Source organism: Brassica napus, chromosome C6 (assembly GCF_020379485.1).
Source record: "Brassica napus cultivar Da-Ae chromosome C6, Da-Ae, whole genome shotgun sequence".
NCBI classification, from domain to species: Eukaryota; Viridiplantae; Streptophyta; class Magnoliopsida; order Brassicales; family Brassicaceae; genus Brassica; species Brassica napus.
This window is the reverse complement of record NC_063449.1, coordinates 42,291,892-42,305,201: the sequence shown is the minus strand read 5'-3', so window position 1 is coordinate 42,305,201 and position 13,310 is coordinate 42,291,892. Positions and strand designations below refer to the sequence as shown.

The window sequence follows — 13,310 nt, the reverse complement described above, 5'->3', positions numbered from 1 at the left end:
GTTTCGAGGCAGATAACCACTCTGTTGGTTGTTGGGATAGGATTTCTGTTGGTAGTTGTTGTACTGTAAGTTGGGCTCTTTTTTGTACCAGCTACCATTGTTGTTGATGAAACACAGCTCTTACTGACCTTCCAAACCCTCAACCTCATGGACAACAGCTGGTGTCTCTTGGCTTGGGTTACCAACAAAGTGCAGCTGCTCTTGGGTGGCTTTATCAGCAATGAGGATGTCAATCTTATCCTGTAGAGCTTTCAACTCCTTCCTCGTCTGCTTATCATCTGTTCGACTGCCTCTGTCGTGGTCTCCACTGTAGACTGCATCACTCTTTACCATGTTGTCAACCAGCTCCTCTGCATCTTCCTCAGTTCTCCCCAAGAAGAACCCATTGCTAGCTGTATCCAGTCTGGCCCTGTACTTAGGAAGAGCACCATGGTAGAATGTGCTCAGCAAGCTCTCCTTAGAGAAATCATGGTGTGGGCATTGAGCTTGGTAGCCCTTGAATCTCTCCCAGGCTTCACTGAAGCCTTCCAAGTTCTTCTGTTGAAAGCTGGAAATCTCATTTCTCAGCTTAGCAGTTCTGGAAGTAGAGAAGAACTTCTCCAAGAATGCTTTCTTGCAGTCATCCCAAGTGGTGATAGAGTCGCTGGGTAGAGACTTCTCCCACTAACGTGCCTTATCCCCCAAAGAGAAAGGGAATAGCTTGAGCTTTAAGGCAACTTCAGACACACCATTGGTTTTTGACAACCCACAGTAGCTCTTGTTCAAGTGATCAAATGGGTCCTCTAGAGCCAAGCCATGATACTTGTTGTTCTCGATCACGTTGAGGAGTCCCGATTTGATCTCAAAGTTGTTGGCTGCCACGACGGGTGCTCGGATTCCCAATCTATGACCATGAATGTTGGGGCGGTCATAAGTGCCAATGGGTTGAGCTGCTCGCTGTGGTGGAACGTTGTTAGCTCCATTGGCGTTCGCATCATTTTGAGGTATGTCTCCCATATCAGTATCTAATTTCTGCAAGTGAGCATGTTGCTCTTCTTCTCTTCTCTTTCTAGCACACTCTCTCTCTAAAGCTCTGATGTCTGCTGCTCTTGGAACTAGGTTTGATGGACCCCTGCTCCGCAAGTTCATACACATGTAGATGAAAGGGAGATAAAGAAGGAGAATCAGTAACAAAAGAAAATAAAAATGACTTAGTCTCAAGTAAGTGACTAAATCTCAATGTTCAAATCTACTTAGAATTTGGCAACGGCGCCAATTTGATGTTAGGAGTTTTCAAGGCTCCTAAGACAAATGATGTAGTATAAAAGATTGTCGAACCAGTTCTGAGGGATATCAAAGCACCGAGAATGCAAGTACTCACTTAATCTAAGTGCAACCAATGATTTAGATGAGTTTTAAACTACTACTAATACTAGAAAGCAATTACAGAATAATACTTTCTGACTAAGGGAAAAGAGAACTCATGGGCATAGGGATTAGACCTTGGGTGATCAAGTATCGAACTAAGGATGGCAAATGATCAATCAAACTATCGACCTTAAGCCTAGACACAATTCTAAGCAAGCTCTATGTCTAGATGAATGCTCATTTGCTAACATATCTCAAACATCAAATGTCTTTTGTTGAATAATGTGAAAGCAATCATTACTAACAAGTCTATTAGCTATCTTAGCACCTTTAACAACAAATGTCTTTGGCAAAGTATACTAAAAGCCTAGGAGAGTTGTCTCAGGCATTTCATCAAACACCTTTTGTGTGGGAAATGCCTATTGATCAACTTTTGAGTGGCCAACTCAGAAGATGCATTATGAATACTCTATTAGCAAGGAACAAGAATGATCTACACTAAAACATCCTAGAACTAACCTAATCACCATTGATCTCCCTAACCCATGAATTCAAAAAGTGATTACTCACTAATCTCCATGATTCCTCTTAAACCCATATTGGATTTCAGATTAATCATGTAGAGGAATAGATAAGAAATCAACAAGAACACAAGATGAAAGCAATCTGAATCTCCAGAAGTTTTACTAGTTGTTCTCCACCCAAGAGATCCCCTGCCTCCAATGGCTTACAAAAGTACTTAACTTAGGTTTAGGCAATGTAAAACAACAAAACAAATAACCAAAAGGCCCCTGAAATAACATAAAAATCGTCCAAGCAAAACACGCGGAGCGACCTAGCATAGCCGCTCCAGGAGGTCACTCCCGACGCGTTTCTTCGTGTCTCGCCCCATCAAAACGCGAGCGACTTGAGCTGGTCGCTCTGGCTGGAGCGACTTGAGATAGTCGCTCTGGGCTGGTCGCTCTGGCTGGGAGCGACCTTGGTAGGTCGCTCTGAGGGGTCGCTCCAGGATGCTCGATTTTGGTGTCTCCGGACGAGAGGACGCAAGCGACCTTGGTGTGTTGCTCCAACAGGTCGCTCTGAACATCGGGAGCGACTTCGGCATGTCGCTCCAGGAGGTCGCTTCAGGGTCAAATTTGTGTGTCTCCGGACGTGAAAACTTGAGCGACTTCGTGCGGTCGCTCTGGGAAAGTCGCTCCGGGATGTGGTGCACAGCGACGTCATGTAGTCGCTCCGGGAAGTCGTTCCAGGCAGTGCTCGTCCAAAGATCACTCTTATCACCTCATTTGAGCTCCAAATGCACCCAAATGTCTTCAGGAACTCCATGTGGTACTCCAATACCCAATAGAGACATATGTATGCAAAATGCAACCTAGACATGGCTAAATCCTAATCTATATGATGAAAATGCACATGAATAAATGGATAATACAATGTAAATATGCAAGATATCAAACATCTCTCTCACTTTCTCTCCACATTCAGATAAAAAAATCCAAGATTTTGATTCTACATTTTTTATGGTTCATAGAGTCATAGAAGCTAACGATTCTGGGTGAGTCACTTTCGTTTGAGATTATGTGTGCTTGGAGAAGCCTTATGTGTGCTAAGGAAGTTATTTCACCAATTTAAGGTATGAAATCGAGTTTTTTTCTAGATCTGTTTGTCCAGACGACTTCCCAGGTAAGTCGTCTGGTTGTAGACGACTTTGTAGACGATTTACCCGGAAGTCGTTTTGTCAATGTAGAGGTTATTTTTGCAATTGACTTTGAAATCTGTTTTCTGAGATGACTGAAATATAAGTCGTCTGCTTTTGTTTGGTTACAAAAAAATCTCCAAAGAACCTAGACGACTTACATGTAAGTCGTCATAGGTTAGTTTTGCATTTGACTGGATTTTGTCGGGATTTTGACATTCCTGACGACTTATTTTTCAGTCGTCTGGTGGAAAATTGAAATATCAATATTTTATTAAAACCCAACGATTTACATGTAAGTCGTCGTAGGTTAGTTTTGCCATTGAAAAAAAAGCTTAAATATTTAATTATACCCAGACAACTTACAATTCAGTCGTCCGACCGACGACTTACATGTAAGTTGATGTAGCGGAAGCTTCTAGGTTTTGTGAATACTCTTCACAGTGCTTAATCAAAAGCTCTTTAGGGTTTGTGAATACTCTTCACAGTGGTTATAAAAACCTCTTAGATTGGAAATACTCTTTCCCGTGCTATAAAGCTCGTATAAAATCTATCTCTTATTAAATCATTATCAAAACTACCGAATACAACTATAAGCCTAGAAGGCTATTTATATGAAAACACAAAAGCCATAAAATCCTAATCCTAATTAAAATAGGAAAACTATTAAAACAATAAAAGTAATTATCCTATTAATAAATAATAATGATATTTGGAATATATCCAAATATTCTCTCCATCATTCTCTTCAGGTTGGAGAAGATTCGTCCTCGAATCTTGATCATGGTCTTTGATTCTAAAACATTTTCCAAGAAAAAGTCTTCCACGAATCTTCAACAACATGTGTTTGCATGATTTTTGCACGGATCTGTTTGTAACTTGAATCTTCACAAATCTGTTTTTGCACAAAGATTGCACGGAGCAGGTTACTAAGATTCTGCACAAAATCTTCATCAACACGATTACTCCCTATTTTTGCACGAATCCGATTTTCAAAGGATTCATCTTTAAAGACAAAGTCGACAACACAGACATCATCTTCGATAAAACTCTCGTCATCTTCATCATCATCCAATTGCATATCTTGAGCTCGTGCTTCTTCGATCTTCTTTAACGCTTGTTCAAACTTATTAAATCCCTTGCAGATATTTTGTTCCAACTTCTTCAAAGCCTTGTTGATATCTTGTTTAAACTTGCTGATTTCTTGTTTAAACTCCTCCACGATCTCAGCTAGTTGTTGTTGTTTTAGATGCATCTGCGATCAAGATAATAGAACCGTTTGGCTCGGATACCAATTGATGTAGCGAAAGCTTCTGGGTTTTGTGAATACTCTTCACAGTGCTTAATCAAAAGCTCTTTAGGGTTTGTGAATACTCTTCACAGTGGTTATAAAAACCTCTTAGATTGGAAATACTCTTTCCCGTGCTATAAAACTCGTAAAAAATCTATCTCTTATTAAATCATTATCAAAACTACCGAATACAACTATAAGCCTAGAAGGCTATTTATATGAAAACACAAAAGCCATAAAACCCTAATCCTAATTAAAATAGGAAAACTATTAAAACAATAAAAGTAATTATCCTATTAATAAATAATAATGATATTTGGAATATATCCAAATATTCTCTCCATCATAAGTCGTCCAGGAGATTCTGGTCAAACCTCGTAAATCCAGGACGTCGGACGGACGACTGAATTGTAAGACGTATATATATAATTAAATATTAAAGTTTTATTTTTCAATTGCAAAACTAACCTATGACGACTTAATTGTAAGTCGTCGAGTTTAAATAAAATATTGATATTTCAATTATTCACCAGATGACTGAAATGTAAGTCATCCAGGAAAGTCAAACTTCTGAAATAATCCAGTCAAATGCAAAACTAACCTATGACGACTGAAACGTAAGTCGTCTAGCTTTTTTTGAGTTTTTTTTTAACCAAACAAAAGTACACGACTTATTTTTCAGTTGTCTCAGATAACAGATTTCAAAGTCAATTGCAAAAATAACCTCTGCGTTGACCAGACGACTTACATTCGGAGAAGATATTGTCGGAGAAGATATGGTAGGAGAAGATGTGGTCCCAAGCGGTTACAGATCTGCAAATCGAAGGGAAAATAAGAATCAACACTACAATTTTTAGGGTTTTCCGGCGGCTAAACGCCTTAAGACATGAGAAATAACATACCGGCGGCGGAGTTTGGCAAACAAGATTTCAGATCTGAAAAAAAGGAAGCGTATGGTCAGTTTAAACTACGAAAATACTCTACGGCATGAAGGAGAAACGAGATTCGTCGTAATCGGAGAGATTACCGGCGAAGAGAACGGCAGAACATGATCACGGTAGGGTTTTCGTCTTATCGCCTTCGAAATCGCCCTTGGAGAGAAACGGCGCTAGGGTTTCGTAAAGTTGTGAAAAAGTGAAAAAATAGTTTTTATATGTCCAGTAAATGATCCGGTTAGGTTAAAACGTACATTGGTAAAATTAAAGGTTCGGTACGATGTGGACGACTGAAATATAAGTCGTCTAGGTAAAATTATTCACCAGACGACTGAAATATAAGTCGTTCACACCCTAAACATAACCCCTAAAATTAATTATCTAATTAAACACTTCATAAAATCAAATCAAACTTGAAAAGTGTTTACTATACACAGAAATAAACACATATAAGTGAAAATTAATTTTTGAAAAAAATATTTCAGCTTTCCAAAATCTAACCTTAAGAATACATACAATACTACAACATATGTTTGCCAAACCCCTAAATCAAAGAATATCATGATTCACTACTTCCACTCATCTATCTTGAAAACAAATCAATTTTATCATATTTTAATTTATATCACTTAAAACTGTTTATAATTACATGATTTTTATTTTTCACTCATCAAAATATTTTTTTACAAAATTTATAAACTATTTTTAAGATAAACTCGTACCTGACGACTTACAAAAAAGTCGTCCAGACGACTTCCAACATCTCAGACGACTCAGACGACTTACTGGGGTTATATTCGTAAAAATGGTTTCTGTTTTTTTTTTTGGTCACAAGGGCTCGGCTGTAATTTCACAAGACTTTTAGGTTAGTTTTGCATTTGATTCAAGTTTGAGTATAGATTTGGGGTTAAAATCAAGTTGTGGATTAGTTTTGGCAAATTACCATTAATTCATTGTAAAGACAATAAATAAAGTGAAATAATAATTGACCCACTACAGTGTTTGGTAGGACTGGGCAAAAAATCCAAACCCGGAAAAGATCCAAAAAGTAGTATCATCAAATTTGAACTAAAATTGGTTAAATATTCGAATGATTTCAAAATTTTGATATCTAGAGAATTAAAATCGAACATGATCCGAACCAAAATATTTCGAGTACCGAATATATCCAAATTAGATTTTTATAGTTAAATATATTAATTATTTTCAGATTTAATATCCAAAATATCCAAAAATAGAAAATATTTTGAAAATTTGTAAATACTTGAAAATTTATATAAATAGTCAAAATTAAATATCTAAAACAGCGAAAAAATCAAAACACCAAAACTACTTGAAATATTTATTGATTCTCCATCGAAGTATTCAAGATAAACTAGTTTTATGTTAAGTTTAGGTATTTTGGCATCCATTAAAATTTATAGTTATATATTATTTTGGTTTTATATTTTGAAATTTTTTAAAGTATATATAAATTTTAATTAAAAATAACAATAATTTAAACCGGCTATCTGGACCCGCAAAAATCCAAACCGCACCCGAAGCAAAATTTATAAATATCTGAATAGGGTCGAAATTTTTAACCCTGAAAATTTAAAATTCGAATAGACTCGAATCAAAACCCGAAAGGGTTTCCAAACGCCTACCTCTAGTGGCTGCTAGTTTAGTTTGTAAGACAAAATAATATTCCAGTGAGAAGTAGTAAAACAATACCGAAAAAAAAAGAACAAAGTGTTATGAGCCGCATATGTTGAAAATTATAAAGGATGTGGGGCCCGTTGCACTATTTGCACAGTTAATTTCTCTTCTATATAAACGATCGTTTCGATCGTTTATAAACACACCATTCCTTCTCCTTCTAATAACACATCCTCTCTTATTATCAGTGTTATCTTCTCATACGGGTATAAAATTTTGCCCTTATTTAAATTTCCTCGATACAATAAAATTCTAGTTTTTTTATAACACGTTATCAGCACGATCACTCTGCGATTCGGTAAAATTTATTTGTATCATTTATACCCTGTTATAATGGTCGGTATACCGCCTCTACTATTATTTATATTATGTTATAATGGCCGGAATACCGCCTATATTATTTACTAATAATTTAATTTATTAATGGTCGGCCGAGCCGCCTTATATCATGTTTATTATTTATTGGTCGGCCGAGCCGCCTCATATTCTGTTTATTATTTATTGGTCGGCTGAGCCGCCTTATACTCTGTTTATTATTAATTGGTCGGCCGAGCCGCCGTATAATTTATTTATTACTCTGCATTGATCGGCTGAGCCGTCGCATGATTTGTTGTCATAACATAAATATTTTATTGTCATAATTTTTTACTTTTATGAAATTTTATAGATTTGATTGACCGTTTAATACGATATTTTCAGACTGATTTTTAGTGCACTCGATTTAACCCCAACGGTCACAAAGAATTTTTTTCAAAAATTTCCCCTTTCTCCAACGGTCATGAACAGTAATTTTCATCTATAAATACAACTCATTTTCACTCCATTTCATCATCCAAAACATTTCATCTTCTCTCAAAAATTTCAAATCGCTCTCCTCCGATTTTTTTATTTCAAGAAAGATGATTCGCGCACTTTTGTTTTTATGTGCCATTTTTATTTGTGTTTCTATTTATGGTTTATCCGTTGGAGAATTTACTCCAAAGAATTTAGGATGAATATCGGTTTACTTTTCTTTACATCGCTTCTTTTTGTAATTGCTTGTATGATTAATGTAAACGGTTTTTAAATTATGAAGTTCTAATAAAATTATTATTTTGTGTTTTAGAAATACAAATGGCAAACATCGAGAAACTCCAGTTCCCGGCTCTGAAAGTAACCGGCGAAAACTATGTCAGATGGGTCACAAATGTGAAACCCTATCTTGTAATAAAAAAGATAACCGAAGCGATAAAAGTCGGTAACAAATCGCCACCCGAGCATATAGCCGAAGCGATAATCTTCCTGAAGAAGCACTTAGATGAGAATCTAACTCACGACTATGGAGACGTTGAGGACCCAGCCGTACTATGGCAAGCCTTGAAAGACAGATTCGATAATCAAAAGGAAATCAATCTCCCTCACGCTCTTGAAGAGTGGAAAACCCTCAGGTTTCAGGATTTCCAAAGGGTTAGAGATTACAATTCCACTATCTTAAGGATAGTTGCACAATTAAAATATTGTGGTAACCCTGTCACCGAAGCAGAAATGCTTGACAAGACATACAATACTTTCCACAAAGAACACAACGTCTTATCCCGAATTTACAGAAAATGTGGGTACACCAAATTTTCTGAATTGATGGTAACACTCATGTTGGCTGAAAAGAACGATGAGTTACTAATCAAAAACCATAATTCCCGACCTACGGGAGCCAAGGCATTTCCCGAAGTGAATGCTACGGCGGTAGAATATTCGGGAAGGAGAAACCAGACCAACCGAGGTCGTGGTCGGCGTTTCAACAACAAACGTGGAAAGCCTTACTATCCTAAAAGTATTAGATCTAACAAATGGGTTAGATCTGAACAACCTCCTAAAGGAAAAGAAACCGAAGAGGATACCACAAAGAAAAGTGAGACTGTATGTTACAGATGTGGATGTAAAGGACATTGGTCCCGTACCTGTCGTACTCCCCCACATTTGTGCAAGTTATATCAAGAGTCCATAAAAGGAAAGGCTAAAGAGGTGAACCTCACGGAAAATGTTGAAGGGACCTCATACCTTGAATCCTCCGACTTCGCTAATGAGCTGGACTAGATTACTCCTGAAGAGAATCGAAATGCCTATGATAAGAGTATTGAATAGTTTTCAGTATTACCATGTATAATTATTATATTTCATGTTTTAAACAAATAATGATGTTTTTAACGTCATCTTATTGTATAATTATTATGTGTTTCCTTATATGAATGAATTTTATGTTTTTCTTTTATTAATATTTATGACAATTTCAGAAATGGATCAGAATGGTAATGAAGCAAAATCCAAGAAACGGATTCGTGAAATATGCATACCAGATAGTGGAACAACGCACACTATTCTGAGACAAAAGAGATATTTCTCTGATATAAAACCGACAAAATTGTCGTCAATACAATATCAGGTCCTGCAGACGTGATTGAAGGAACTGGTAAAGCAAATTTTACTTTACCGAATGGAACAAAATTTTCCATAAATAATGCTCTATATTCTCCAAGTTCTAAAAGGAATTTATTGAGTTTTAAAGATATATATCTTCACGGATATGATACTCAGTCTGCAACTGAGGATGGAAAGAAATACATGTATGTAACTTCTGAGAAATGTGGCAGAAAACACATATTGGAAAAGTTTCCAGAACTTCCTTCGGGGTTACATCATACTTATATCGATGAGATCGAATCAAATCTTTTAGTAAAACAGAACCCAGAAGAGTTCACATTATGGCATGATCGCCTTGGCCATCCAGGCACTACAATGATGCGTAAAATCATAGAAAGTTCACATGGTCATTCACTGAAAATCCAGGAGATTTCTCAAGGGAATAAAATGACATGTGTTGCATGTTCTCTAGGAAAATTGATCGTAAGACCATCGCCAACCAAAATCGATAAAGAATCACCAAAGTTCCTTGAAAGAATTCAAGGTGATATATGTGGACCGATACATCCACCATGTGGACCATTCCACTATTTTATGGTATTAATTGACGCATCCAGTAGATGGTCACACGTTTGTCTATTATCATCTCGAAACATGGCATTTGCGAGATTTCTAACTCAGATAATCAAACTGCGGACACAGTTCCCTGATTATAATATTAAAAAGGTTAGATTAGACAACGCTGGTGAATTCACATCCCAAGCATTCAATGATTATTGTATGGTAACGGGAATTGAAGTTGAACATTCTGTGGCTCATGTTCATACGCAAAATGGTTTGGCTGAATCGTTAATTAAGCGTCTGCAACTGATTGCAAGACCATTGATCATGAAATCAAAACTTCCAACCTCTGTATGGGGACATGCTATTTTGCATGCAGAAGCACTCATTCGAATCAGACCGAGTGCATACCACAAGTATTCCCCACTACAATTAGCGTTTGGTCGAGAACCAAATATTTCCCATTTAAGAATCTTTGGTTGTGCAGTATATGTGCCTGTAGCACCACCACAACGAACAAAGATGGGACCACAAAGAAGGTTGGGAATATATGTTGGTTGTGACTCTCCATCGATTATAAGATACCTAGAACCACAGACTGGTGACGTCTTTACAGCACGTTTTGCTGATTGTCATTTTGACGAAAATGTATTCCCAGTTCTAGGGGGAGAAAACAAAAATGTTGGAAGTGATATAAAATGGAGTGTACCATCATTGTTATATCTTGATCCTCCCACTAAAGAGTCAGAACTAGAAGTTCGACGAATTATGCATTTACAGAGTATAGCTAACCAGCTACCTGATGCATTTGTAGATACCAAGACGGTAACTAAATCTCATATACCAGCTGCAAATGCTCCTGCTCGTATCAAAATGCCAAATGAACAAGAAAAGGAGGATGACACACGAGAGCCAAAAACACGCCTGAAGCGTGGTAGACCTGTTGGTTCTAAGGATAAGAATCCTAGGAAACAGAAGAAAGCTGAAATATATGATGCACCCAAAATAGCAGAAAATATTTTGGAGGAAATAAATGATAAGGATTCTGATGAATCAGAGCATCATGAATCAGAGCATCATGAATCGAAAGATAATCATGAGATTTCTATTAATTACATCCATAATAAAAGGATATGGAATAGAAATGAACAAAATGACCTTGATGATGCTTTCTCATATATTGTGTCAAGTGAAATAAATGAAGAAATCGATGATCCAGAACCAAAATCTGTCTATGAATGTCAAAAGAGACATGATTGGGAACAATGGAAAAATGCAATACAAGCTGAACTTGATTCGCTTAATAAACGAAAAGTATTTGGATCTATTGTGCTCACACCTGCAGATGTGAGACCAGTTGGGTACAAATGGGTTTTCGTTCGAAAGCGAAATGAGAAAAATGAGATTACGAGATACAAAGCTCGTCTAGTGGCTCAAGGTTTTTCTCAAAGACCTGGAATCGATTATGAAGAAACGTATTCTCCAGTTATGGATGCCATTACATTTAGATTCCTGATGAGTCTAGCAGCTGATAAAAATCTAGAGATGCGTCTCATGGATGTTGTTACAGCTTATCTATACGGATCATTAGATACTGATATCTACATGAAAATCCCTGATGGATTTAAAATGCCAGAAGCATTAAGTTCCAAACCTAAAGAGTTATGTGCAATAAAATTGCAAAGATCATTATATGGGTTAAAACAATCTGGACGTATGTGGTACAATCGTCTCAGTGAACATTTAACAAAAGAAGGATATGTGAATGATCCTATATGTCCATGTGTTTTCATCAAGAAAACAATATCCGGATTTGTAATAATCGCGGTATATGTTGATGATCTTAACATTATCGGAACTCAAAAGGAAATACAAAAGGCATCAGACTATCTCAAAGGAGAATTTGAGATGAAAGATCTAGGACAGACACAGTACTGTCTTGGCCTACAAATAGAACATTCACAAAATGGTATATTTGTGCATCAATCCACATACACTAAAAGAGTGTTGAAACGATTTAACATGGATAAATCAACTCCTCTTAGCACCCCGATGGTCGTTAGGTCACTTAATATTGAAAGTGATCCATTTCGACCACCTGAGGAGAAAGAAGAGATACTTGGTCCGGAAGTACCATATCTAAGTGCAATTGGAGCGCTGATGTACCTTGCAAATTGTACACGGCCTGATATATCATTTGCTGTGAATCTTTTGGCAAGATTCAGCTCATCTCCAACCCGAAGACATTGGAATGGGATCAAACATGTTTTTCGTTACCTCCAAGGGACCATTGATTTAGGCTTATTTTATCCTAAAAGTTCAAAAGGTCAAATGGTTGGTTTTGCAGATGCAGGATATCTTTCAGATCCACACAAAGCCCGATCGCAAACAGGATACGTTTTTACGATCGGAGGCACTGCTATATCTTGGCGTTCCCAGAAACAAACGCTCGTGGCTACTTCTTCAAATCATGCTGAGATCATTGCACTCCATGAAGCAAGTAGAGAATGTGTATGGCTGAGATCAATGAGCCGACACATCTGTTCAAGCAGCGGGATTGGCGAAAATACGGAGCCAACTATTTTATATGAAGATAATGCAGCATGTGTTGCTCAAACAAAGGACGGATATATCAAAAGCGATAGAACGAAGCATATTCATCCGAAGTTCTTCTCATACACTCAAGAGCTCGTGAAGAAGAAAGAGATTGAAGTAAGATATGTCCAATCATGCGACAATGCAGCTGACCTCTTCACAAAATCACTTCCGACTTCGATATTCAGAAAACATGTTCGTAACATTGGAATGCATCATCAGAAGGATTTATGACTGCTCATTCGAGGGGGAGCTTACGTAGTTGTACTCTTTTTACCTTACTATGGTTTTTCCCATTGGGTTTTCCTAGAAAGGTTTTTAACGAGGCAACGAAGACGTTAAGCGAGAGTGGATAGTGACACCGGTCCCCAAGGGGGAGTGTTATGAGCCGCATATGTTGAAAATTATAAAGGATGTGGGGCCCGTTGCACTATTTGCACAGTTAATTTCTCTTCTATATAAACGATCGTTTCGATCGTTTATAAACACACCATTCCTTCTCCTTCTAATAACACATCCTCTCTTATTATCAGTGTTATCTTCTCATACGGGTATAAAATTTTGCCCTTATTTAAATTTCCTCGATACAATAAAATTCTAGTTTTTTTATAACACAAAGTTATTCTTTCAATTTAACTGGGCCGAGTATCACCTCGCCGAACGGGCTAACTTCCAAGAAAGCCATACGTAATGAGCCTAGTCGGCAAGTTCGTTACACGCCGCGCCAAAAAGCCACGTGTCAGTCTCCCACAGTGGACTTTTGACCCGGACAAAAAAAAAGATATCAAAA

The 13,310-nt window shown here is 37.2% G+C and overlaps 1 non-coding gene across 1 annotated transcript; it reads left to right on the top strand.

The window, feature by feature from the left end:
• The first annotated feature begins 463 nt into the window (after nt 1-463).
• LOC125589313 lies at nt 464-570 on the top strand. Its single transcript, XR_007325501.1, has one exon. It is a non-coding gene; the product is annotated as a small nucleolar RNA R71 (small nucleolar RNA).
• The last annotated feature ends 12,740 nt before the right edge of the window (nt 571-13,310 follow it).